Source organism: Arvicola amphibius, chromosome 4, assembly GCF_903992535.2.
Source record: "Arvicola amphibius chromosome 4, mArvAmp1.2, whole genome shotgun sequence".
Taxonomy (NCBI): Eukaryota; Metazoa; Chordata; class Mammalia; order Rodentia; family Cricetidae; genus Arvicola; species Arvicola amphibius.
The window spans coordinates 66,158,209-66,184,943 of record NC_052050.1 but is presented as its reverse complement, the minus strand read 5'-3'; the positions used below and the strand labels follow the sequence as shown (position 1 = coordinate 66,184,943).

The window sequence follows — 26,735 nt, the reverse complement described above, 5'->3', positions numbered from 1 at the left end:
GATGCATTCCAGAAAATAAAACGAAGTTGTATCCCTAGGTGCACAGACAGCACAACTGTTTACTATGGCCAAGGAATTCAAAGAAGACTAGAGAGGAGTCTGCCCAGGAAAAACCAGAACTTGAGCTCAGGGTAGTACAAACAACAGAGGGTCTCAGAACCGCTGCAGTTACTCTGGTTTTCATTTTCTGTAACATAGAGAGCCACCTGTTGCAATTTGCTTCTGTTCTGTGATAAAGCACCGTCCAAAAGCAACTCTGGCTCATTTACCAGCTCCTGCTTGAGTTTCTGAACTGACTTCCCTCAGTGATATACTATGACCTGGTAGTATAAGCCAAATAAGTCCTTTCCTCCTCCCAAGTTACCTCTGGTCCAAATGTTATCATAGCCACACAAAGGAAACTAGAACACTACTGAAGGCCCTTCAACACAGATGTAAAATAACTAGGCTTTCAGTTTAAAAACATGACCTGGCTGCTCTGATGGAAACAGGGCAGGAGAAGCAGGAAGAGAATGGCTGCTTAGAGAGTGACAGGACTTGAAGATGGCAAACTGGGTGCATTTATTTCTGAGTGGCATGTGCCTGTTTTTGAGAAGGATCAAGCACTGGGCCTTGCACATGCTTAGCAAGCACAGCCTCCAAGCTGCATATCCCTAGAGGCCCTGCATTTATTCTTAACATGGCTTTGAAGGTAGATAAAATGCATGTATTTCACAACACCGTATTTGAATTCAATGTAGAGTACCAAGAGGGTCTGCTAGGTTTTCAGCCACAGGCACTAACAAAGATGACATTTAGCAAGATGAGGAAGACTAGAACGGAAACAATGATTAGGGAAGATGAGGAAGGAAAATGAGTTTAATTGTGATGTTTGTTAAACAAGAAAAACCTATTAGCTACCTAGTTAAAAATGTTGAGTAGCCATATGGATGTACAAGACTGGAGGTTAGAAAAAGATTCAGACTAAAGATAAAATTCTCGGATTGGAATACATAGCAATTCTCACTAGATAGGATGAGATCACAAGAGTCTAAATATAAATACATCAGAGGTCTAAACATAGAGCCTGGGAACACTGCCTTTTTTTAAAAAGCTAGGGCAATAAAAAGGAACCAGAAGAAGAAGCTGAAAACACACAGTTTTATCCAGAAAGCAAAGGAAAGAAAGGCTTCAAAAACAGGATTATCAGTCAAACCAAATACGGCCATCTCCACTGAAATCAGAAAGGAGAACTGACTAGGGAGCCTACCACTAAGGCTACTGCTAACAACCTTGAAAAGAGCAGCAGCTATGGCAGACTGAACAGGTGAGGTCCCGGGAGAGACAAGCAATTACTGTTAACCAAGAAACACAACTTTTTTAGAGCAGTAACTAAGGAAAAAGATGAACATGTTGTTGAGAAAGGCTTTTTAGAAGATGGGAGATTTTTCAGCACTATCTACATATGATTAGAGCGACCCAGTAGAACTAGGACAAAGAAATACAAGCTGGATAAGATGGAAGAGTGGAGCAATTAGTATTCTTGACCAAAAAAAGGAACATAAGGGTGAAAAAAGCAAAATAAGATGTAGATGTGCGCAGAGATGTAAAATGGCTAGGAAATGTTTTCTCTCTGCTTTCATTCTGAGTATACAAAAACAAGGTCATCAGCTGGAACGGAAAAAAGGGGGGGGCGGGTGCAAGAGATGATGCAGAGGTGAAAACAGTTGTTTAGGAGAAAGAAAGCACTGGGATTACAGGTTGTGAGAGCATGTAAGACTGGCGGGGCCAGTGGGCATGAACTGAGAAGAACTTGGAATGGTCCAGGTAAGAAAACTGCTATAAAGGTTGTGGGTGAGTGTGGTCGGGTGAGTGCAATAACAGAAGGATGGAGTGTAGAGAGAAAACAAAACAATAGTGGACACGCTGGGTTCAAACCAGATGAATACTCAAGAGACGTTACGGAGAAAGGGGCCTTGACAGCACAACGACGCTAGCAGCAATGGACTGTGAGTTCCACACACAAAGAAGTACCCTGAAAGTGGCATTACCAAGAAGGTGGGAAGGGAGGATGTTGAGACCCCAGGAAATGCTGAGATCTATGCTGTATGAAGTCAATTTAATGGACTATACTTAGTTCTATTAACATGCTATCAGCTAATTTAGAAGCTAACATAAAACTCCTTCAGCAAACTGAGTCTATACTGAGAACAGTACGTTGGATAATTAATCCCAGCCTCAGTAGAGGGTGGTTCCTGGGCATGGAATATCCAAGACTTAACTATATTCCTAGGGCCATATTCATCTAACAAACTACTCAACAAAAATGGCAATGTTCAATTTTGACAATTGAACCAACTACTTAAAACCTCATCTTTTCCCCCAATCTCTAAACTGGGGAGGATACCATTACTGAACAATTGGCAACATTATTTATAAAACAAAGAAACAAGCAAACAAAAAATAAAACCACCGATGTGACCATTTTTAACCACAGCACTCAGGAGGCAGAAGCAAGCAGATCTCTGTGAGTCCAAGGTCAGCCGGGTACACACTGGCCAGAGCTACATAGTGATAACCTGTCTCGGAAGAAAAGAATGTAAGACTAGTGCTTAGTGCTGACTAACAGGCACTGGAAGATTTTATTATCTAAGTGCCTAGAAAAGCTACACACTCTTCACAAGACCCAGAGATCAATCTGCATGGAAGGCTTGATGGCCCAGTGAGAAAGAACCCTTGCTTCTACTTAAACCATATCAGGTGCCATCACTGAGACCAGCGGCATAGAGACCTGTGGTTCCCCACGGCAGGGAGGTGTAAACACACACAGTGCTGCACAGAGTCCAGATTCACTCTGCTTTCCTATGCAAAAGGTCCCAACAGAAGACAGAGGTGCAGCTCAATAGCAAGCGCTTGCTTCACACCCAGGGCACCCTGGGGTCCATCCCCAACAAGGGAAAAAATAATAAAGTCAAAGTAATGACTTGATAAACCAAATAAAACCAAAAAATGAGTTTTGATACACACTTTCAAAAATTCTACCATAAAAACATCATAAGAAATTGTAGCATGAATCTCTAGATCAGTAAACAAAATTGGTCAGGACTCCAGTTCAGAATCTCCTTTGTAAGCCGGGCGGTGGTGGCGCACGCCTTTAATCCCAGCACTCGGGAGGCAGAGGCAGGCGGATCTCTGTGAGTTCGAGGCCAGCCTGGTCTACAAGAGCTAGTTCCAGGGCAGGCTCTAAAAAAGCTGCAGAGAAACCCTGTCTTGAAAAATAAAAAAAAAAAAGAAAAAAGAATCTCCTTTGTATGGGACAACAAACCAGCTTCAGCTAACATCTGCTAGGAGGACCAGAAATTCAAGGTTATCCTCAGCTACATGAGTAGCTGTAAGCCAGCCTAGGCACCATTGAGACCTGTTTCAAAACTAAATGAATGAATCAATCAATCTATAAGAAGTCAAAAATAAACATTTCAATTTTTTTTAAATCCTCTAAGAGAACTAGCAAAATGCTCAGCACTAGTTGCTCTTGTAGAGGATCTGAATTCAATTCCCAGCACCCACATGAAGATTCACAAGCATCTAAAACTCCAGTTCCAGTGGATCCAATGCCCTCTTCTGGCCTCCACAAGCACCACACACACGTGGTTCATGAACATTCATGGAAGCAAAACACTCAAACATATCAAATAAATCTAAATATATTTATCTTATAAAACCTTAATAAAAGGCTGGAGAGATGGCTCAGTGGTTAACAGCACTGGCTGCTCCTTCCAGAGGACCCAGCTTCAATTCCCAGCACTCAAATGGTTGCTCACAACTCCAGTTCCAGGGCCTCTGACACCCTCACACAGACATACATGCAGTTCAAACACTAATGAACATAAAAATTATTAAATTTTTTAAAAATTAACAAAATGTTCTAGTCTCATCCTCAAGCAAATAAACATTTTCATGATTAAATGTAACCTAAACTTAGGCCAGCCATGTGATACACACCTTTATTCCCAGAACTCAGGAGATAGAGGCAGATGGATCTCTAATTATTTTAGGGCTAACAACTGAGAAAAGAAACATCTTCTAAATATAAAAACCACTCTTACAAAAAATGAACTACTGCCCCCAACCGATACACACCCCCTTTAAAGCCTTGAAAACAAGTGTATAAAGATTTAAAAGGGATTAATGGAAAAAGAAGGGTTAAACCGAAATGGGTGGAGGGTGGAAGGGCAGGGTAGAGGAGAAAAATGTAGATAAATAACCTTTTCAAAAAGTCATAAGAAAGCCTATTATTGTAGAAGATTCCTAATACATACGCACAGAGGGGGGGGGAGAGGGGGGCAGAGAGAGAGAGAGAGAGAGAGAGAGAGAGAGAGAGAGAGAGAGAGAGAGAGAGAGAGAGAGAGAATGAGAATGTCCCTATAACAGGACAACAATGCCCCTACTGGACACTTCAAGCTAACAAAGAACCCAGTGCAGGGGGGAGGGGAGGGGGCTTGGTCCTGCCACAAGGAGGTGATGGGACACACTTAGTTGCGTTCCCAGGGAAGGCTTTACCCTCTCTGAGGAGTAGGTGGGGGGTGGGATGGAGGAAGAGGAGAGTGGGAGGAGAGAAGGAAAGGAGAACTGGGATTGGCATGCAAAAAATAATAAATGTTATAAAAAAGATCCACATTGAACTATGAGACATGAAAATAAATAACACCATCGCCAATGCTATTGGTTACCCTCCAGAACTTGATGTTAAGACTCTATTGCTGATGAGCCACAGAACATGGAGATATTAAGTTGGTATTAATCTGAACATTTCATCACTACTAGTTAGCTTTCATAATTCCAGAAGGTACTATGAATGCTACTGGAACAAAAAAGTAGTCATCAATCATACCAGCTGTGAGCCTTTCAAACAACAATAACAAGTCTGGCAAGGACATTATAGGAGCAACAAACCACTTTCTAACTGGATATAAGTCCTGCTTCATAAGATGAAACCCGTACCTGGCATCACTACTGTTGGGTTAAGAACCTGTGGCTGCTCACAGGCGCTGGGGGAGAACCCACCACTATTATTCTGCTAAATGGACAAAGTATTAAACAGACATATTGTTACACCTATACATTAATGCATCTCTCAACCCTCATGCAGTAGATGATTAACTAAGAGACCCACAAGTGACCCAGGTGCAGATAATAAGAGACTACAGAATGTTCAGCCCTAAAAGACACATCTGCTCCCAAGGCTCAGGGATCCATTTCAGAGGAACGAGTAGAAAGACTAAGAGCCTGAGGTGGTAAGCTAGCACAAGGAAACATGTCCATCAGACACAGGCAAGCAGCTCCACACATGAACTCACAGTAGCTGCCACCACATTCATTAAGCCCAGTGCAAGCTCAAACTAGCACAAAATCCCAGCATGGGGAGGGGAGGTGAATGTGAAGTCCCACTCCTAGCAGCTTCTAAGAGAGGGGAATCAATTTCCCCTAAGTATTGTCACTAGTCACCAATCCAGCAGGTCATACACCCATGACTATAGAGGCAACCCAAATTAGACTTGGTGGGGAGGGAAAAAAGTTGCATTGGTTGGGAAGGGGAGTGGGCATGGAAACTGAGGAAAGGAGTGAATATGTCAAAACTCAATCGTGCAGAATTCTCAAAGAACCAATTAAGGTAGAGAAGGAAGGAAGAAGGAAGGGAGGAAGAAGGAAGGGAGGAAGGAAGAAGGGAGGGGGGAGGGAGGGAGGGAGGAAGGAAGAAGGGAGGGAGGGAGGGAGAGGGGAGGAGGGGGAAGGAGGGGGAAGGAGGGGGAAGGGAGGAGAAAAAAGGGAAAAACTCTCCACTAACATTTCAACATTTCAAATATTCTAACAGTTACAAATAAGATCATCCTGAAACTCAAAGAAAAGCTCAAAGATAGGGTAGTACTTTGAAAACAGTATTTTTTAAATATACCAAAAATTATGAATTCTTATATTCTTAGCAAAGTTGTTTACCATGTTTCAATGCTGTGTCAATAAATCGAAACACTTATTTTTTTAAAAATGTGTATATACAAAATTTCCACTAATTTAATTTTTTATTCAGCATCTTAGCCGTTTTCAGTGCACTGGGAGCTATGTCCAGCAATCGCACTGTGAACTTTTCATCTGCAAAACAGAAATTCCCTACCCATCAAGTTACTCTTCATCAGTCACATCTATATTTAATTACTTTATTTATTGTTTCAAACTTACTTGTTGTTATTTTTACATGTATGAGCATTTTGCCTTCGTGTGTGCAGTGCCTTCAGAGACCAGAAGAGAGAGGGGCATCTGATCCCCTGGAACTGGAGTTACAGACAGTTGGTAGCTGCTGTGTGGGCGCTGGAAATCAAACCAGAGTCCTCTGGAAGAGCAGTCAGTGCTCTAGAACCAGACACATCTATATTTAATAAGTACTTTCTGCCAAGGAATTCTACCTCCTGTTTATTCTACCTTTTCCACCTCCACCCTTTCCTCCCTCTTCCCTCTGTTCGCGCGCATGCACGCACACGCATATAAGTACACAGACACGTTCAGACAGAACAGTTCATCCTCTGACCTCATGACCCTCACCTTCTCTTTCTGAACACTGCTCACATTTACAGAAGAAATGCAAATAGCATAAGTCACAAAGACAACCCACACACGCACACATACAAGCTGCTGTTCAAGCCACAGTGATCCACCAGCCCAGGTGACTGTCCATCTGGAACTCTCAGACAGGAAGGAGACTCAGGCTCAAAAGCATCTAGAAGAAATCTCTTGAGTAACAATCACTGGTTTCAGATCTCTGTGGGATTATTAAATAACCAAACGAGAGTCCTCCTTCCATCGGCCATGGGGAACTAATGCAGACCACACTCTTGTGGATCAGCCCTTGAGCAAGAAGCATTTTGTTTTTGTTTTTTGAGACAGGGTTTTGCTGTAACTTTGGAGCCTGTCCTGAACTAGCTCTTGTAGACCAGGCTGGCCTCGAACTCACAGAGATCCGCTTACCTCTGCCTCCCAAGCACAGGGATTAAAGGCATGCACCACCACCGCCTGGCCTGAGCAAGAAGCTCAGACATTTTATATCAGACATCACCACAGTCCGTTCAATGCTCTTTACTGGCTCGGTAATCACTTACCTTAATGTTTCTTACACTACAGGGCAGTCATGGTATGTTATCTAATAACTTCCTACAAGAAATAACCCTTCTAAAACTATCACAACTCTCTACCACTAAAACTTGAGGGGTTACTTATACTTATTCTATTGGTCCTAAGAACAACCACAATGAAAGAGTGAACAGCCAGTAAGTCAAAAGTCAGAAAGTTCTGTTTTCAGGTACTCACGACTTCCTTTGTTACTCCTAAGAATAGCCATAAAAAGCTAACAGCCAATGTCTAAACTTGGAAAGTCCTATTTGAATGTCTGCACAGTCTACACAATTTCAGGCACTGGCAAGTCACAAGGGCCAACTAACTTCAAAAGCTAACTGTAAAAGCCGTATTAAATCTTCATTACCTTGTAATGAGGGAGAGGGACTTTGCAGAACATTAATTTAAACTTCTGACGGAGTCAAACATCATTCAATGATGGAGACATTCTGCAAAATGTATCATTAGGTGATTCCCTCACCATATGACTATGATAAGAGTATACATTATGAAAGCCCAGGCACTACAGCATTCTACAGACCGAGACTATGTAGTGTATATCCCCATATAACTCTTCCTACAAGAAATATAACATTTAAAGAACTGACAGGGCTGGAGAGATGGCTCAGCAGTTAAGAACACATATTGCTTTTGCAGAGGAACCAAATTTGATCCCTAGTACCCACATCTGGTAACTCACAACTACCTGGGGATTCCATTCCCTCCCCTGGCCTCTGCCAGCACTTACTTTCACTGATGTGCACATACTCACACCCAGACACATAAATACATATAATTAAAAATAAAAACAGAGACCGGGCAGTAGTGGCACACACCTTTCTTTAGCTCCAGCACTCAGGAGGCAGAGGCAGGGGGAATCTCTGAGTTTGAAGTCAACCTGGTCTACAGAACAAGTTCCCAGAACAGCTGGGGCTATACAGACAACCCTGTCTCAAAAAATAAAATTAAAAAAATTAAAAATAAATAAAAACAGAAATCTTAATTTTTATTTACTTGTCTGTTTGTTTTTAAAAGAAAAACTAAGGACTGGGGAGACGGCTCGGCTGTTTAGAACACCAGGTTGCTCTTTCAGAGAATCTAGTTTAATTCCCAGCACTTATTTGATGGCTTGGCTTACAACCATCCAAAACTCCACTTCCAGGAAAAGACACCCCCCCTCTAACCTTCATGGGCACCAGGCACAAGTATATATACATGCATGCAGGCAAAGCATTCTTATACCCAAAATAAAATCTAAAAATAATTTTTAAAAAAGAAAGGTGCTAGAGAGATGGCTCAGCATATAAGAGCATCAGCAGCTCTTCCAAAGGACCTGAGTCCAATTCCCAACAACCACATGGTGTCTCACAAACATCTATAATGGATCCGATGCCTCTGGCATGCATGGGTATATACAAATACAGCACTCATATACACAAAATATATGAATAAATTTTTTAAATCTTTAAAAAGAGAGAGAGAAAACTATTATGATTCTACCAATAATATGTGGGGCTACTTGTATTACTGCTACAAAAAAAAGCCCCCATTGGAAACTGAATCACTACATACCTAAAATCAAAACATTCTAATCAAACATATATTCAAATCGAACATACACCTCACTTATTGTTACTAGGAACAGTCATAAAATTCAAATCTTTTTACCAGAAAGTCATAATGTGGCACATAATTTCACTGTTTTTCAACTCTACATGAAAATATAAAAACAAAATGAAAACGAGTTAGAGCTGCAACTAAGGTGGAATACATGAGGCTTTGGTTCGATCTCACCTAAAAACAACAACAACAACAACAGACAACAGAAACTTCGTTCATAAGGAAGGCAATGCTACTTTCCACCTCCTTCTTCACGGCGATGCGGCAGTGCATCACACACCACCGTCCCTTCTTTTACACAGCGCTGAGAGATCCAAGCCAGGGCTTCGTGCGTGCTAGGAAAACTCCAACTGGGCTGCATAGTCTTCGCCATTTGGGTTGGTTTTCGGAGGGGGTTGGTTTTTTGTCTGTTTGTTTTGGTTTGGTTTTTTGAGGGGGCTATTTTGTTGGTTGGTTTTATTTCGAAATGGGGTCTCAAGTAGCTTAGGCTGGACTAGAACTTGACAAGCAGCTAAGGATAACCTTTAACAACTTCTGATCCTCCCGCCTCTACCTCCACCTCCTCAGTGCTAGGACTGCAGATATGTACCCCAATTTACACAGTACTGGGGCTCAAGCTCAAGGCCTCATGCATGTTAAACACACTGGCAACTAAGTCATATCCTCAGCCCACATCCTTTGTTGTCGCCAGTCCCCGGGCTCTGTTCTCCAGCTCTGGCTGGCCAGGAACTGTCTATGTAAACCAGGCTGGCCTTAAACTTCCAGAGATCCACCTACCTCTTACCTCCCAAATGCTACGATTAAAGGTGCACACCACGATGCCGAGCCCACACCCTCATTTTAAAGAGCAGTTTTATCATTCCTAGCTGTCATACTAGCAGGGAAGTCCAAACAGCACCACGTATTATTGCTAGGAATCCTTCTCCTGTCAACACTACCTGGTCAATAGTATAGTCTTTTTAACTGGCTAACAGGGAGCCAAACGCCTTCTTTTGTGGTACTGAAGATGGAACCCAGAGCATAGTACGTGCATGCTAGGCAAGTGTAAGCCACGATACCAGCGTTGTTGAAAAGAAATGAACTAAAATAGTGACTAAAATATCCAAAAGAAAATAAAGCTACCAATTTGTCTTCAAGCGCTTGGGTTTTTTTGCTTTTGTTTGTTTTAGTCGATTATACCTCAAGCTGGCCTCAAGTTTGCCAAACAGGCCAAAGAGAGAGGGCCTTGAACTCGTGATCCTTCATCCAGCCTCACAGGTGCTGGTATTTAAGGCTCAAACTATCACACCAGTTTGCAGTGCTAGTGACTGAATGAGGTTTCATATCAACTAACCCACATTCCTGCCCATCTTTGAAGATTTTTTTAATCACTGTTTTGGAATCGTGTCTATATGTCACCTATGTTCAAGTGTTCCATACAGAGCAGAAGAGGGCGTCATATTCCCTGGAGATGACGTTACAGACAGTTGTGAGCCATCCAGTGTGGGTGTTGGGAACTTAATTCCAGTTCTCTAGGAGACCAGTAAGTGCTTGTTTAACCACTGGATGGGGATTTTTTTTTTCCTTTTGTAGCTCAGGCTGGCCTCAAAATCACACGGACCCACTCTGCCTCCTCAGTGCTGGGCATGTGACACCACCACCACCCAGGGTTGTTTCGGGTTTTTTTCTTTTTAATTAAAGAAAATGTTATGACAAAGATTCTTACTGAAACACATCTGAAATCACACTATCAATGAAAACACTGCATCCAAATCTAGTTCAGAGGAGGAAAAAAAAAAACACCATCTTGTTGAAACCACTCTTCCTGTCACTTTAAAATCTACACGGATTTTTATTAAGCGGACAAATGAAACTATAACCCAATAATCTTAGCCTTAAAGAGTTACTTATTAACTTTCAAGCAGACTGCTATGAACTAACACTTCCTGAAGTTCACCAGCCATCTTGACTAAATGAAGAGCGGCCGAGGCTTGAGGCAGTCCTCATTTGCTACATGGACACCACAGAATGAACGCCATGCTCAAGCTTAAGAGAGAAATGGCTTTGGGCTCTGTCCCTTCCACAAAGAGCATCCAAGAGCAGTCTCTGCGCTTTATATGTGTTCAGCGATGTTTACCCACCAGGAAGACATTCGGTACCTCCCCTAAAGGTCAGAGCTCTCTCTGGCAAGTTCAGATTCTCAAGACCCTCAAAAGCACACACGCTTCTTTACTTCTACGAAACAGAAAGCTAGGCCTCAAAACACACCCCAACACCTTTACAGAAGGTGTTTCTCACTTTCAAAGAAGATGAGAAATAGGGCCTGTCAAGCAACAGAAAACTGTAAATCAACTTCCCTCAAAACTCCCCCAAGCATACTGTCTACAAAGCTGGTGATAATGACTGAAAAAGTTACCAATAGTGTGCGTGGAGCGGGAGCCACCATCGTCCTTCACCTGAGTCAAGAGTTGTGTGCCTAATCTTACCAGTAGGATCAGCTGCTCTGCCTGGTGACTCGAGATTCATTCATTGCACCAGTATTTTATTGAGCACGTATTATACGCTAGGTCCTTTAATAAAGCATTTACATTTTTTCTTTTTTCTTTGTGGCGGGCGGGGGTACTGAGCATTGAACCACTCAGGGCCTCCGGAGTGCGAGGCAAGTTCTCTGCCACTGAGCCTCACTCCCAGCCCCAGAACCTTTCAATTCTGAGTTCCGCGCATTATCACCAAACTCCTCCGCGAAAGGTTATCAGCAGCAATCACAGCTGCTGAAGAGGAATTCCCGGGGTTACGCGAAATCAGCCGGCCAGGGGCTGCTCCTCAGCTCGGAACGCGACGTCAGCGAGCCGCTACCTACCACACCCGTTAGTAATGCTCACCACCACCACCACGGCTGCGAGCTCCCGGTGCAACAACCTGTAAGAGTCGCGGCGGCGACTGCGAGGCGGCGGCCCGGCTTCCTCTCCCGGGGTCCCCGGCAGGCCGGGCGGGAGTCGGGGTCCCGGAGCCCGGCCGCTCCGCGCCGGTCCAGACTGGCGGGGCTGGGGGAGGGGTCCGCAGAGCCTCCCCCGTCGGAAGGGTACAGGCTACGGTGGAAGCCGGCCTCCCAGAGAATGAAGAGCACCACACGCCGGTCCTCGCGTGAGGACCTCGCCCAGACCTGGAAAATGGAGCCGCCGCAGCCGCAGCCCCAACCCGCAGCCCCGATCCGCAGCGCGGGGAGGCCCGGGCCGCCCTCGCTCTCAGCCTTCCGGACGGCGGCTCTGCACTTGGCGCCTCTGGCCGCGGGGCCACCGCGGGGCCCTCTCCACACTCACCGTCGCCTTTGTCTCGGTCGCCAGCTCCGGCCGCGCGGCTCCGAGCGCCCGGCTCCGCCGCTCCTAGGGTCTCCACACACCCGCAGCTGCGCTCCCTGCTTCGGGCTCCGCCCTCCCGCCCAGGCTCGCGCGCGCAGAGGCGGAGCCACAGGCGGTGTGTACGGCTGCGCGGCCACGCCCCCACCGCAAGGACACGCCCTGCCCCCCTAGTAGGCGGGCTGGATGCAGCGAGGCCCCGCCCAATGGGGGGGAGCGGTGAGACCCCAGGGGATGCCAGGCGCGCGCACAGAGTGACCCGCTGGGTGGGCGGTGGGGAAGATGGAGGACCCGGCCACGGGCCACAGCCCATTCCCATCAAGGTGCGGCAAATGGACGCGCCGGGCAAGCGAGGGCGCTGCGGGGCAGAGCCGGCCAGCACCAGGTGTCTCTCAGCTGGTAGCAGTTGAGAATTCTTTGCCTGAAACCCTCGGTCACGTTACTTTTGAGGAATCAGAATCACTGACTCACTGGCGGGCTTAGAGACAAGAACATCTATCTACCTGTCATTTGAAATATGTGAAAAGTGTCCAATGACTTCTTGTGGGATTATTTTTTGGTTTTGTTTTGTTGTTTGAGACGGGGTCTCTTTGTGGCCCCGAACGGCGTCAGACTCACTAAGTAGCTGAGATTGGCCTGGATCTCGTGATCCTCCTGCAGCCTCCTCCCAAATGCTGAGATTACAAGAGTGTGTCACATGCCCAAAGTCTTTTGGGGTAGAATCCTGGCTGACTGGAATTCACAGGAGTCCTCCTGTGTCAGCCCCCACATTCTGCTTTATGACTACATTAGTTGTACACTTTATGTACTCAGAAGCAAGAAACGAGTGGAACGTCTTTCACTTGAGATCCAGCGGGACGTACTCAGAGATGGAGCCAGCTGCCCATCACGATGGATAGGCATTTTCTAGCACTTCAGTCTCAAAACTGGAGTACCCCTTGGTTCCTCTCATTCTCATTTTTACATCCATTCTGTCGATAAGAAAAGTTGGTATGGTTCTACACTCAAAATAAACCAAAATGAGACAACTTTTCACCTACATTGTTTCTGTCATCCGTGTCCCCAGTCATACTTCAGTGGCCTTCTTAAGTGGCCCCCTGGCCACCATCAACCCAGCTTGTTGTCAAAACAACAGGGAGAATATCCTCCCTCAAGGAGAGTCAGCTCATGTCTCACCTGATCAAAATCCACCAGAGTTCCAGTTACTGTAGAAGATAAGATCTTACAATGGCTAACAAAGTCCCTGGGATTTGGTTTTTCACTATAGGTCTCAGAATTCATCTCCAACTGCTGCTTGCATATTCCAGACTGCTACTCAGGGACTGGAACATTCTTTAATGTCTACCTTCACCCAACAACTCCACTCAGATCTCCCTTAGCAATGACACTTAGCCTAAATATACTACTTTAAATTGCTACAGGCTCAATCCTTCCCATCTTGCCCCCGTTATCTTCTCCCGGGAACAAGCTTCACAATTTATTCCATACTTTTGTTTTTGTGTGGCTATTTTCTTCAGTAGAAGCTGGGTATTTGGGTTGGCTGGTTTTAATTTCTGCGGTGGTATGGTCAGAACCCAGGGACCTGCTCTTGGTGGATGCTACCCCAAGCTACAAACGCAGACCTTTGAGGTTGGGGATAGCTGTTTAATCAACTGATGCGTCCCAAGCACCTAGAGAAAATGAAAAAATTAAACATCCCCAAGATAGTAGCAAATTTAAAACAACAAAAACAACCATTTTTATTTTCCACTTTTGACCCGTCAACCAACCATTAGGTCTTAACTTACATCATCTGGGCTTCCCAGTTCTTCCATGTTCAGTAACCATTTAATTAACATTTGATACAATTTTTGGCCAGTGACAACCTTGTATCCTATTTCACTGAGTAAGAATAATGTGATAGAGTAAAGAAATTTTGATATAATACTTAAAAACACATTGTTTCAAGAAACTTCCCTAAGGAAAAAAAACCCAAAACTTCCCAAGTATCATACATGTGCTTGCATTGCTCTTGACATGCAAATGTGGTCACCTTATACAATATTTTCTACTACTTATCTATAAAAGGTAACAATCCTTATGGGAATGGTTACAGATTATTTCATACTTTTATAAAAGTGTGAGGCCAGGTGATGGTGGCACAGGAACTAATCCCAGTTTTAGGGAGGAAGAGGCAGGCAGATCTCAGTGAGTTCAAGGCCAGCCTAGCTTACAGAACATGTTCCAGGACAATCAGGGCTAAACAAAGAAACTCTGTCTTGAAAAAAATAAAAGAGCAAATAAAAAAATAAATAATAAAAGTCTGTTATTGAACAACATTTAGTTTTAGTTGCTAGGGAAACCATTCTGATTAATTGGATGACTACTGTGTTGTTATTATTGTTGTTGTTATTGTTGTTGTTGTGGTTTCTTGAGACAAAGTCTCACTATGCATAGACTTGACTGGCCTGGCACTCACTTTGTAAATTAGGGTAACCTTGAACTTGCGGCAATCCTCCTGCCTCTGTTTCTCATGGGATGAGAGTAAATGCATGGATTTAACTTAGATAATACTGTTGTTTTAACAGCATATGTATACATGATAGTTTGCTCAATATTAGTAGCAGTCTCTTTACATATTTAATTTAGCCTTCATGATTGAAAACAAAGCTACAAATTATACCTTATGATTCAGGTTTTTTAAAATAAAGTTAAGTTTTAGGCCAGGCACAATGACACACATCTTTAATTCCAACAAATCTATGTGAGATCAAGTCCAACCAGGCTATATAGTGAGGCTGTATAGCTAGGGCTACATAGTGAGGCCCTGTTGGGGGAGAGAGATTAAATTTTGCTCTTCTTCTTCAAAAAAAAAAATCAATGAATTTCATCATGTCAAAATATAGGTTGTAATTATAATAATACCAGAAACTAAATTTTCTGGAGTCAGAGACAGGATGTGTCTTCGCTGTCTTCAAGACTGTTCCCAAGTACAGTCTTGTTCCCAAAGAAGGACAAGGACTGAAAACAGACAGGACCGTTCTCCACTCGCACGGTGACCTGCCTGCCTCTAAAGATACTGATAAGTACCACAGCTGTTGAAGTACAAAAGGAGCTGTCTTGCGCACTTCCTAATCCACAACAAGTGGAAACACCAAGGACAGCAGGAAGCAACACGTTGGCCAAACCAGCTCCTAATCGCTTCTGAGCTCACATAGCTGCCACATTGGCCTGATTCTGCAATCTTACTAAACTGAATAAATATTCTTTTGAAGAGCTCAAAGCTGGGGCTGGAGAGACGGCTGCGTGGGGGAAAGGACTTGCTGAGCAAGCGTAGGAACAGAGCTCCATCCCAGCCCCATGGAAAAAGCCTGTCATCCCGGCACTGGGAGGCAGAGACAGAAAGAATTCCTGACTATCCCAGTCAGCAAGTCCCAGGTTTAATGAAGACCCTGTCTCTAAAGCAGAACGGAGAATGATGAAAGATATGTGATGTCATTCTCTGTCCTCTGCATACATCCACATCCAGACACTGCACATGCAGGCATGCACATCCACGACTCAAAGCAAATGAATTTTCTGACAAGTGTGCTATTTATATTTTTTTAAAACTGCTTTCCAAAACTTGATAGCAGCAATATTTCCACATTTAGAAAGGAGATGGTGTATGGAATCAGAATCTGGAGTTCAATCCAGACTCTGGCGCATAATTAGCAAGGTGGCTCAGATCAAAGCTCTTTCTAAACCTACGTTTTCATTTAATAGGACCAATAATGTCTACCTTGAGAACTGCTGTGGGAAATTATTGAGAGAACTCTCAGGCTCAAGCTAAGTACCAACAAGAAAATATTAACTATTATCACTATGCAAGTATCTAATTAAGCTCCTGGCTCATAACAACACTGAGAAAGAGGTTCATTAAAGGCACTGTGTGGAACTGTTTGAGCCCTAAAGATAGCAGAACCAATAAAATGAACTTTGCTGTGTATGTGCAGTTCTGGGAATTGAACTTAGGGCCTCTCACAAGCTAGGCGAGGGCTCAATCACTGAGCAAAAGAATGCTCTCAAAGAGGCACCAAAAGTCCTTCAACAGGAACATGTGACAGACATAGCCCCACACAATAAAGAAAAGAAAGAGAAGTAAGATTCTTGTCAGCCTAGATCAGCTGAATAGCTCAATATATAACTACAATCATAATAATGACCATACTTCGGAGTTTGTCAGGGCCATCTCTAGTCCTGGCTTATTCATTATTTTGCCCCCTTTTACTATCTGCTGTATCCAGCTTTAGTGACTCTCTAATATAGATAGCCACTCTCTAGTTAGGAGCATGTATAAACTGTTCAGGACAAAGAGAATACTCCATCAATCTATGTAAAGTTATAGAAACTTAAGTAGCTTTTTGACTTTCTTCTTTTTTGGTGCTAGAGAAGGAGCCCAGGACCTCACGCTTCCTAAGACCTCTATCACTGAGCTGTATCTTCAGTCAAACGACATAAAACCTAGAGGCAAATGCCAGGTGGTGGAGGCGCACACCTTTAATCCCAGAACTCAGGAGGCAGAGGCAGGCGAATCTCTGTGAGTTCGAGGCCAGCCTGGTCTACAAGAGCTAGTTCCAGGACAGGTTCCAAAGCTACAGAGAAAACCTCTCTCGAAAAACCAAAAAAAAAAAAAAAAAAAAAAAAAAAACATAGAGGCAAATAGCAAACATCAAATAGCCAGTTAACTGACAGGATAATGGATACATGCACATTGAATGAATCATGCCTTGAGAAGACGGAAAAAGCTCAGAAAACTTGTGGAACTCAATAAGGACAGAAAGAAATGACCATGTTGGAAGACATTTCCTGCCTGAAGCACTGTGATGGGAACCCATAACTAGCTTTGCTTCAGACTTGCTTGAATCCTTACTGCACATCAGACCACAAGTAGTCACTGAAGGCCCACTGTGTGCAAGGTAGGGTACCAAGTGCTGGGGAAAGCTGGATAGACCCTGGCCTTTTTCCTCCATAGAATATCCCATGGCAACATCACATAACTGGACACCATAGCCTTAGGGAGACAGCGGGTGTCTGTACAGGTAGCAAAGGTTTCTCAGGACAGGAATTCAGGGTGTAAAGGAGGCAGTCAGCTCTTCATATGGAAGAGGCAACCTCTGTACTATAGAGAACACACCTGGGATGCTGTGTGAGATGATGTGATGTCCTTGCCTGAGTGGCAAGGACAGAGAAGGGTGGGTTAGGGTCCGTACAGCCTAAGTAGTTTCAATACCATGTGTAGCCTACAACCTAAATGCATTGTAGGACCCAGGGGGGTAAGGCAGGAGGAGTTCAGAGTTAGGTTTTTGTTATTGTTATTGGAGGGTTTTGTTTGTTTTGTTTTGTTTTGTTTGAGACAGGATCTTACTATATAGCCCTGGCTGGCCTTGGATTCACTAAGTAGATAGACTAGGCTAACCTTGAATTTACAGAGATCACCCTGCCTCTGTCCCCCAAGTGCTGGGATTAAAGGTCTATGCCGTCATGCCCAGCAAAAAGCTGGGAACTGTAATAAAAATGCCTTTGGGAACAGTCAGAAAAGGGGTGGGGGTGGGAGGTTGGCTTTATGCTGAGTCAGATCAGAGCTCACCAGCAACTAGAAACTTCTCTCTCTCTCTCTCTCTCTCTCTCTCTCTCTCTCTCTCTCTCTCTCTCTCTCTCTCTCTCTCTCTCTCTCTCTCTCTCTCTCTCTCTCTCTCTCTCTCTCTCTCTCTCTCTCTCTCTCTCTTAGAGCAGGGTTGGGGACTGAACCTAGCATGTGAGGCAGGTGCCTTTCTACAGCGCTACAGTTCTCTCCCTTCCTTCCTGCTAACACCTACATATGGAAGAGCTGCAGATTCTCCCAATGGATAGCAATGTTTTCTTTATACATTTGTTAGAGCAAAAAATAAGGAGCTGTGTGTGGTGGCCTCCGCCTTTAATCCCAGCATTTGGGAGACTAAGGCAAGTGGATCTCTGTTATTACAAGCCCAGCTTGGTCTGTGTCAGCAGGTCTCAACTTGTGGGTCATGACCTTGGGGGTCGCATGTTATATATTTACATTACAACTCAGAACGGTAGTAGAACTACAGATATGAAGTAGCAATGAAATAATTTCATGGTTGGGGGCCACCACAAGATAAGGGAGTGTGTTAAAGGGCTGCATCATCAGGAAGGTTAAGGATCACTGTTCTACATAGTGAGTTCTTGACCTGCCACAGCTACATAGACAGACCCTGTCTCAGAAAAAGAAAAGAAGTTAAATGTGAGTTAAATGGGGGCACCAGCCCTCCCAGAAAAGTGTAGCTCTCACCTCTCCTTAAGGAACTTCTTCAGAGAGTTGAATCATGGTTAAGGGCATTTGCTCTTCATGAAGAGGACCAGGGTTCAAGTCCCAGCACCCACATGGAGGCTCACGACCATCTGTAACTCCAGTTCCAGGGTATCTGTCACCTTCTTCTGACCTCAATAAGTGCCAGGCACACTCATGGTGCACATATATGCACATGGGCAAAACACTCAGACACATAAAATAATAAAATGATTTTTAGGAATTAAAAAACAACCCTTTCACAATAGGCAAAGACTATTATAGAGATTTACAACCGGTCAAAGTGTAGAGAATAAATGCCTGTGGAGTGCCCAACCCTAATTGGTACAGCTATATTGCAACCCCTACACCTTAGGAAAAGGAGGCAGAAAGATTCTAAGGGCCAGAGGACCAACATGTCTTTTGCTAAATAGTGTCTTCTGAACATAATAGAGATGCTCTGCCCATGACATCTCAACAAAACCTACGTAATGAGTTAATTTCACAAGGCCTTGTCCCAGATGGGTAGTTATGGGCAACCAATGGTGCTGCAAGGAAAATCAGTTTTCTTCAGGGACTTGGTCTCTGATATGTTATCCAGTCCCAGTTGGTCAGACACACACACACACACACACACACACACACACACACAAACACACACATAGATGGACTCAATAGGTGGTATCTATCTGCCTGTGTGTATGTATATGGATATATGTGACAGTATCATTACAGAAGAGGTCTTGAATTTGAGAGGGACTGAAAGAAACATAGGAAAAGTTGTAAGGCAAAGAGGGAAGAATGGAAATGTTGTAAATATAGCCTCTCATGTATGGATTCTTAACAAAAATTTAAGTTAAATATAACTTGGGGACACCTAAGGAGAAAGCTCAGTTGGCAAACAACATAAGGACCTGAGTTTGACAGACACCCCAGAACCCATGTAAAAAAGCCGGATGTGAACTTGTGATGCCAGCACTGAGGAGGGAGGACAGGAGGAAGAGACAGGCAGATCTCTAGAATCACCTGCCAATCAGTCTAGGTGCATTGACCAGTTCCAGGTAAAAGGGGAAAACCCTATTTCAAAAACAGGGTGAGGGACGGGAGAGATGGCTCAGGGTTTAAGAGCACTTGCTTTTTTTGCAGAGGACCCAAGTTTGATTCCCAGAACTCACAAGGGTTACTCAAAGCCTTCTGTAATTTCAGTTCCAGAGGATCTAATGCCTCTTCTAGCCTCCAAAAGCACAAGGCACACATGTAGTGCACATACATGCATGAGGCAAGACACTCATATGCATAAAAGTAAATAAATCTTCAGAGCTCGAGGGATGGCTCCATGGGTAAAGGAACCATCTGCTAAGCCTTCAGACCCAAGTTTGGTTTCTGAGGCCTACATGGTAGGAGAGAAGCAACTCTGCAAGCCATTCTCTGGCTTCCGCAAGAGCACCATGGCACGCATGCACATACACACATAAGTAAAATTTAGTAAGTTTTTTAAAATGTGGATGAGTCCTGGGGAACAATACCTGTGGTTTGATTGAACTTTGGCCTCCCCATGCACATGAACATGCACACACACAGAAACAAACACACACACTAAATGTAAATCATGGTTGAGAATTGTAACTCAGTTGGTAGGATACCTATCTAGCTTGCACAGAGCCCTGGGTTCAACCCCCAGCACCATATTAGTGGGAGTGAGGGTGGGGGTGAGGTGGGGTAGCAGGAACACGCTCGTAATGCCAGCACTCCCAAGTGAGCTTGAGGCCAATTTGGGCAACATGTGATCTTACATCATCATCTTTAAACATTTAGAAATATAAGAGAAACCTAACAAATAAGTAATAATGGTAATAAAGAGAAGAGGCAGCTCATAGCACTGCAAACTTAATGAGAAAGGTGCAGAAACTGGCACCTTGAAGGAATGTTCCCAAGGAGCTGCACGGAACCAAGGGAAGCTGAAACAAGATGAGTATTTTTTTTTCTTTTTTTTCTTTTTTTTTTTTTTTTTTTTTTTTTTTTTTTTTTTTTTTTGGTTTTTCGAGACAGGGTTTCTCTGCAGCTTTTTTAGAGCCTGTCCTGGAACTAGCTCTTGTAGACCAGGCTGGCCTCGAACTCACAGATATCCGCCTGCCTCTGCCTCCCGAGTGCTGGGATTAAAGGCGTGCGCCACCACCGCCCAGCAAGATGAGTATTTAAACACGGGACGAAAGAAGCCCAAAAGTGAAGTCAAAAGGAGGGAAGGCTGTGCTGGCCATAACACGCAGCTCAGGGAGGCAGCCCAGGGAGAGATGCTCCTGCCTGCACCTGGAGAACGCCCCTTGGCGCACAGGAGCCAGCAAAACTGATTCCAGTGTTGTCAGGTAGCAGAAACCACTGGGCAGTGGGGTCAGTGGGTAGTGAGAGACAGTAGACAGTGGGGGCCAGTGGCAGCAGGGGTCACTGGGCAGTGCGGATCAGTGGACGGGGGACCAGTGGGCAGCAGGGGTCAGTGGACAGTGAGGGGCAGTAGACAGTGGGAGTCAGTGGGCAGTGGGGGCAGTGGACAGTGGAGAGCAGTAGGCAGCAGGTGTCAGTGGACAGTAGGGGCAGTGGGCTACAAGGACAATAGGCAGTGGGCAGTGGGGGCAACGGGCAGCAGGGCCCAGTGGGTACTGGGGGTCAGTGTGCACAGGGGCCAGTGAGAAGTGAGGGGTAGTGGATTTCGTCTCCAGGTACCAGAGCCCCAGCATGAGGACAAAGGGCATTAGGTGTCTCTCAAGCACTTAGCGATCGGTTTCCTACAAGGAAAGACGGAAATGCTGTCACTTCCTCCAAGCACTGGGAACAAAGATGGTAAACCAGACTCCTAAAGAAGATGACAAACCCGACTCCTTTTCGTGCCATTGGCACTCTCAACCCAGAAAGGGCCACTGCCTCACAGGCACCTAGCTTTTGTCCTCCCCGCAAGCCAGGCTGCACAGCTGGGAGGATTCTGGCACCTTGCTCCCTACTGCTGCCGCTCTGGTCATTCCTCACATTATCAGACGACCAGGACACTGGTGGGCTGACCGCTAAAAACGTGCTGTCCCGTATCCCCAGCATTCCATGCCTCAGTCCCAAGAGCCTATGACTAGGAGGGGATGTCATTCCCATCCATGTTATGTAGTCATGGCTGACCACGAAAAGAGGTTCTTTGAATGATGGGTCTGATTTAATGGCGGGCGCCCTTAAAAGTGGAGGGCTTTCTCTGGCTGGTGGTAGGAAGAGAACCTGGAGATATTTAGGCTTGCTGGTTAGATGGGGGTGGGACACTGAGCAAAAAAATGCAAACTACCTAAGAGCAGAGACTGGCCAGTCAATGACTGACAGCTTGCAAGGAAACAGGAACCTAAGTCCTATACCCCCAAGGAACTGGATCGTGCTAACGAGAAAGAAGTAGACCCTCCACCTGGAGCTGTCAGGTGAGGTAAGACTGCAAACATCTTGATGTCACTCTGTGACACCAAGTGCCGGAAGCCACCAGCAGAGACTCTGGCCATGGGGACTGGATTTCTAACAAACAGAGAATATAAGCTAATAAGTGGGTATTGTTTCAGGTCACTAAACTTGCATTAATCTGTTATACAGTAACAGAAAACTAACACAGCCACTGGTATTGACTCGATTCTTCTCTAGGCAGTGGGGAGGCAGTTTAAAGCCTCAAGAGCATCTGAGTTCCAAACTATAGTCAAGCCACAAGAATGGGTGTACCAATGCTCACGCATCAACCCACAAACCTGGGTTATCTGTATGCGGGAGAGAGGAACTCATGGCAAAGTGTTTCCTGACAACATGACATATTTGGATTTAACTTGTTATTTTCATCTAGGTAAATGCATAATCAAATGGGATTTTGTTTTGAAGTCACAGGCCAATGAGGCTTCAAAACTGTGGCGGGGGAGGAGGGGCGGGTAAAATTTCTGGTAATACATGGTGCAGGTCTCTAAAGAGGAAGGACAGAAGACAGGCTCTACAAAAGGCAAGCGACAGAATTAGCTTTAATCTCTGTAAAGTCACGTCAAAAAAAGTACAAAGAAATGTGAAATAAATTTTAGAAATACAGTTTATCTAACCCAGTATCTCAAACGTTTACCATTCAACATGCAATCCATATAGAATGTACTGAAGACACTGTTGGGTATCAAAGAAACCCAGGACAAGTCTCAGTACTGGTGGCTCTTCCCAGCCCTTCTCACCCCACCCCCACCCTGAACCTCTCCCTCCCAGGGGGATGGGCTTCACCTCCCAGTCCCAGCTCCTGATTGCTACTTAACTCAACCATTTGGCTACTCACTCCCTCTCTTGGTTCCCAGGCACTCTGGGCTCTCTTCCCTCTCTCTTCCTCTTTTGCTCTCCCCCTCCCATCTCCTGCCTGATTTGGTTTAGTCTGGACCCTTCCAGATGCCTCTGGCTGTTCTCTCCCTCACATCTACAATAGAAACCTTCTCCTCAGCCACACCCAGGAGCTGCCACGCCCTCCGTCCACACAGATACATCTTACATTTTAAAAATAAGACTTCAAAATTCAGCACGCATTTAAAATTGTATTTATTTATTGTATGTAAGTGTGTGTGTGTGTGTGTGTGTTTGTATGTGTGTATTCTAGTGTTTGTTTTCTGTTTCTGCACTTTAAAAAAAATCGGACCAAAGCCACTTAGAGGAGGAAAAGGTTCATTTCAAGCTTATACTTCCAGGCCACAGTCCACCATTGGAGGAAGTCAGGACAGGAACTCCAGGCAGCATCACCTTTGACCACGAAACTCTCTCACGGCCAAGGCAGTACAGAGGAACGAAGGAGGAGGGTGCTTTCTTTCAGGCTCACTCTCATACTTAGGTAGACCCTGCCGCCTTTTAAAGTGAAATCTTTGGGAATATCATACAACATATTTTAATCATATTCATCCCCAACCACCCCCAGCTCCTCCCAGATCCACCCTCATGCCTCTAACCCCCAACTTCTTGTCTTTTTCTTAAATGGCCCATCAACTCAAATATGTGCTTCCCATACACTCCTGGGTGTGGAGCCATCCACTGAGGCATGGTTGACCTGCCAGGAGTTATATATATCCTTAAAGAAAACTGACTCGCCCTTCCACGGAAATCAACTGTTCATTTAGCTGCCTTACACAGCCCAGGACCTGCCTAGGGATAGCACTGTCCACTGTGGCCTGTGCCTTCCTGCATCAATTAAGACAGTGCCTCACAGGCAATTCCGCAGACCAGCATGAGTAAGGCAGTTACTCAACCAGGTGATCCTAGACTGTGACAAGGGAACAGTGAATGACAACAGTGTGTATGCTGGTGCACTGGTGCGCCAACGTAAAGATGTGGCCATCAGGGAACAGTTTATGGGAATGAGTACTCCCCTTTTAACATGTAAGTCCCAGGGACTGAACTCATGACATCAGGCTTGGCAGAAAGCTCCTTTATGTGCTGAGCCATCACTTGCCCAGTATGTATTTTTTTTCTGCTTTCAACATATCTCAGTTTGGAATATTTATGCTTCAAAGGTTCAATGACAACATGAAGCTATGGTCATGAGATTCGACAGTTCAGTATTAGACCTTTAAAGAAATATTTTAATCAATATTCTTTCATTGTTCATTAATTATAAAATAAGGATAAATAAAGGATGGATAATTGTAGATATATGAATATTTATGCATATACATTACACTCTGATAAATAGCAAACTTACGTTTTTATGTTGTTTTGTTGTGTTTTTTGAGACAGAGTTGCTCTGTGTAGCCCTGGCTGTCCTGAAACTCACTCTGTAGACCAGGCTGGCCTCAAAGTCACAGAGATCTGCCTGCCTCTGCATCCAGAGTACTGGGATTAAAGGCATGTGCCAGTTCTTAGTTATAAAGGCTCACACTTCAATCATAGGATCAAGACATAAGTGATACAATGATTTCTGATTTCAAATCTTATATTACAAAGTAATAAAAGCAAAGGAGAGTAGTACCAGCAATCATGAAGTCTTGTGTTACATGGGAGGATACACCAGTGCCTTTTGAGTAACTAGTAAATGATTACACATTTATGCTCCTCAGAGCCCTTGGACTAGACATTGAGAGCCCACATGTGGTGTAGGATTGTAGTGTGGAGCGGCGGGGCCGGCTTCCCGCCGCCCGGCTCCTGGTCACCCGGCTAGCTTTACCCCGAAATAATTACAAGGAAACTGTATTCTTTTAAACACTGCCTGGCCCATTATTTTCAGCCTCTTACTCACATCTTGCTTTAACCCATTTCTAATAATCTGTGTAGCACCACGAAGTGGTGTCTTACCGGAAAGATTCTAGCGTAAGTCCATCTTGGGCTGGAGCTTCATCACATCTCTCTCCCTGAGGAGAGGCACGGCAGTCTGCCTAACTTAGGAGAGGCGTGGCATCTGACTGAGCCATCTACCTCACTTCCTTCTTCCTGTTCTGTCTACTCCACCCACCTAAGGGCTGACCAATCAAATGGGCCAGGCAGTTTCTTTATTAGCCAATGGGAGTCCTCCATCATTTCCCCTTTTTCTGTTTAAACAAAAAAAGAAAGGCTTTAACTTTAACATAGTAAAATTACATATAACAAAACAGTTATCAAGTAAGAATTACAGTTACAATATTTATATCTACTTTATCTTTTATCATAACTAAGGAAAACTATAACTATCTATCTATTCTTCAACTCCATCAAAGACTCCAGAAGGATATAATATTACCTAAGTAAACAAGAAATAAGCAACTTCCAAACTCTAGAAATGACAGAGACATCTCACTGCCTGGACAGTCACCTAAAGTTCTTTTGTACTGTTGGGGCATCCATCTTCGGCCTACAGGCCCATAGTTTCCAGGAGACATTTCCATGATGCAGGAAATTTCGAAGGCAGTTCAGTCAGTATCTGCTGTGTCCTGCAGAATGTCTTGGAGACTCTTTCATGAATCAGGAACCCCGAAAGATCATCTCACCTATAGGCAAGTTCAGCAGTCCTCTCTCTTAGGGTTCTCTGTGTCCAGTCTATGCATCAGTCCAGGCAAGAGCAGTTTCTTGTCCAAATGGCTATCAAACTCCATAAGGAGCCTCTTCGATGCCCATTTTCCTCTTGAAGTAGCTAATGCTGCCAGGAGCAGATATGTCTCATTGTCATGAAAAGCCTTAAGTTATTAAAACATTTAAGTGGAATATTCTGTAGTCTTTGAAAGATATTAGGAATGCCTATCTAACTAAAATATATCTCTATATATCTAGAAAATCTAACTAACATGACTAAAAGCTTTACTATTATCGACGATTATCCATTAACAACCTATATTTCCTAATAACACATTGCATTTTTAAAAGAACTACACAATCACAATACCTTAATCAAGATCAGAAATACATATAACAAGATTGACCTTAATATCATTAACCAAGATTCACAACAATCCAACTTACTTATATCTATATCATCTCCCCCTTTAAATGTAAAAGAACATTTATAAACAATATTTGGGAATATGGGCGCAGTTATTTCTCTCCAAACTGCTTCCTGCTGAATGGGGGCGCTGTTAATCTGATCTTCTATGGTGTAAACTGTGTGCCAGGTTCATCTCAGTCATCAGTTGCATAAAGTAATTTTTTGAGGGTGTTCACAGCAACCTTCAGGAGGGCGTGGTCTATCATACCATATTGGGATAGAAGCAATCCACAGGGTCTCATTTTCTGTGAAAACAAAAGAAGAAACTCCTTTCCAAAGCATCATGTCCTTAGATCCAAATTTTAAAGTCAAGGTATTTTCAAGATATCTTTCTTGGATTAGTTCAGCAGCATTTATAAACAAATATCTTTTAGCAGCTGTTGCTCCTTCCTCAGCATTCAAACAATTCAAAGAGAACATAATAGCATACAGCATCAAGATTCTCTGTGTATTTTCCATCTTATACAACTTTATTTTAACCTCTATTTTGGTTTTTTTTTTTAACTTTTATTTTTTTGAGACAGGTTCTCTGTATCTTTGTCCTGGAATAACTCTTTAGACCAGGCTGTCCTTGAACTCACAGAGATCTACTTGCCTCTGTCTCCCCAGTGTTGGGATTAAAGGTGTGCTCTACAACACCTTGAACTCACAGAGATCTGTCTGTCTCTGCCTCCCAGGCATTGGGATTAAAGGTGTGTGCTACCACACCTTGAAGTCACAGAGGTCAATCTACCTCTGCCTCCCAAGTGTTGGGATTAAATGTGTGTACTACCACACCCAACTACTTTCTTTCTTCCTTTTTTACCCTAAGAACTTTAACATTTAGCATGCATATCTTTTAACACATAGTAAACCATTTAGACAT

General features: G+C 44.1%; 1 protein-coding gene across 2 annotated transcripts in view; it reads right to left on the bottom strand.

Annotated features, from left to right (window-relative positions):
* Cdc42se2 (CDC42 small effector 2) overlaps positions 1 to 12,172 on the bottom strand; it is a 67,906-nt gene extending 55,734 nt beyond the window's left edge. For both annotated transcript variants that reach the window (XM_038326365.1, XM_038326366.1), the window contains exon 1: positions 12,060 to 12,172. The gene's annotated coding sequence lies outside the window, so the exon portion shown is untranslated. The remainder of the gene's footprint in view (positions 1 to 12,059) is intronic.
* Between the last annotated feature and the right edge of the window lie 14,563 nt (positions 12,173 to 26,735).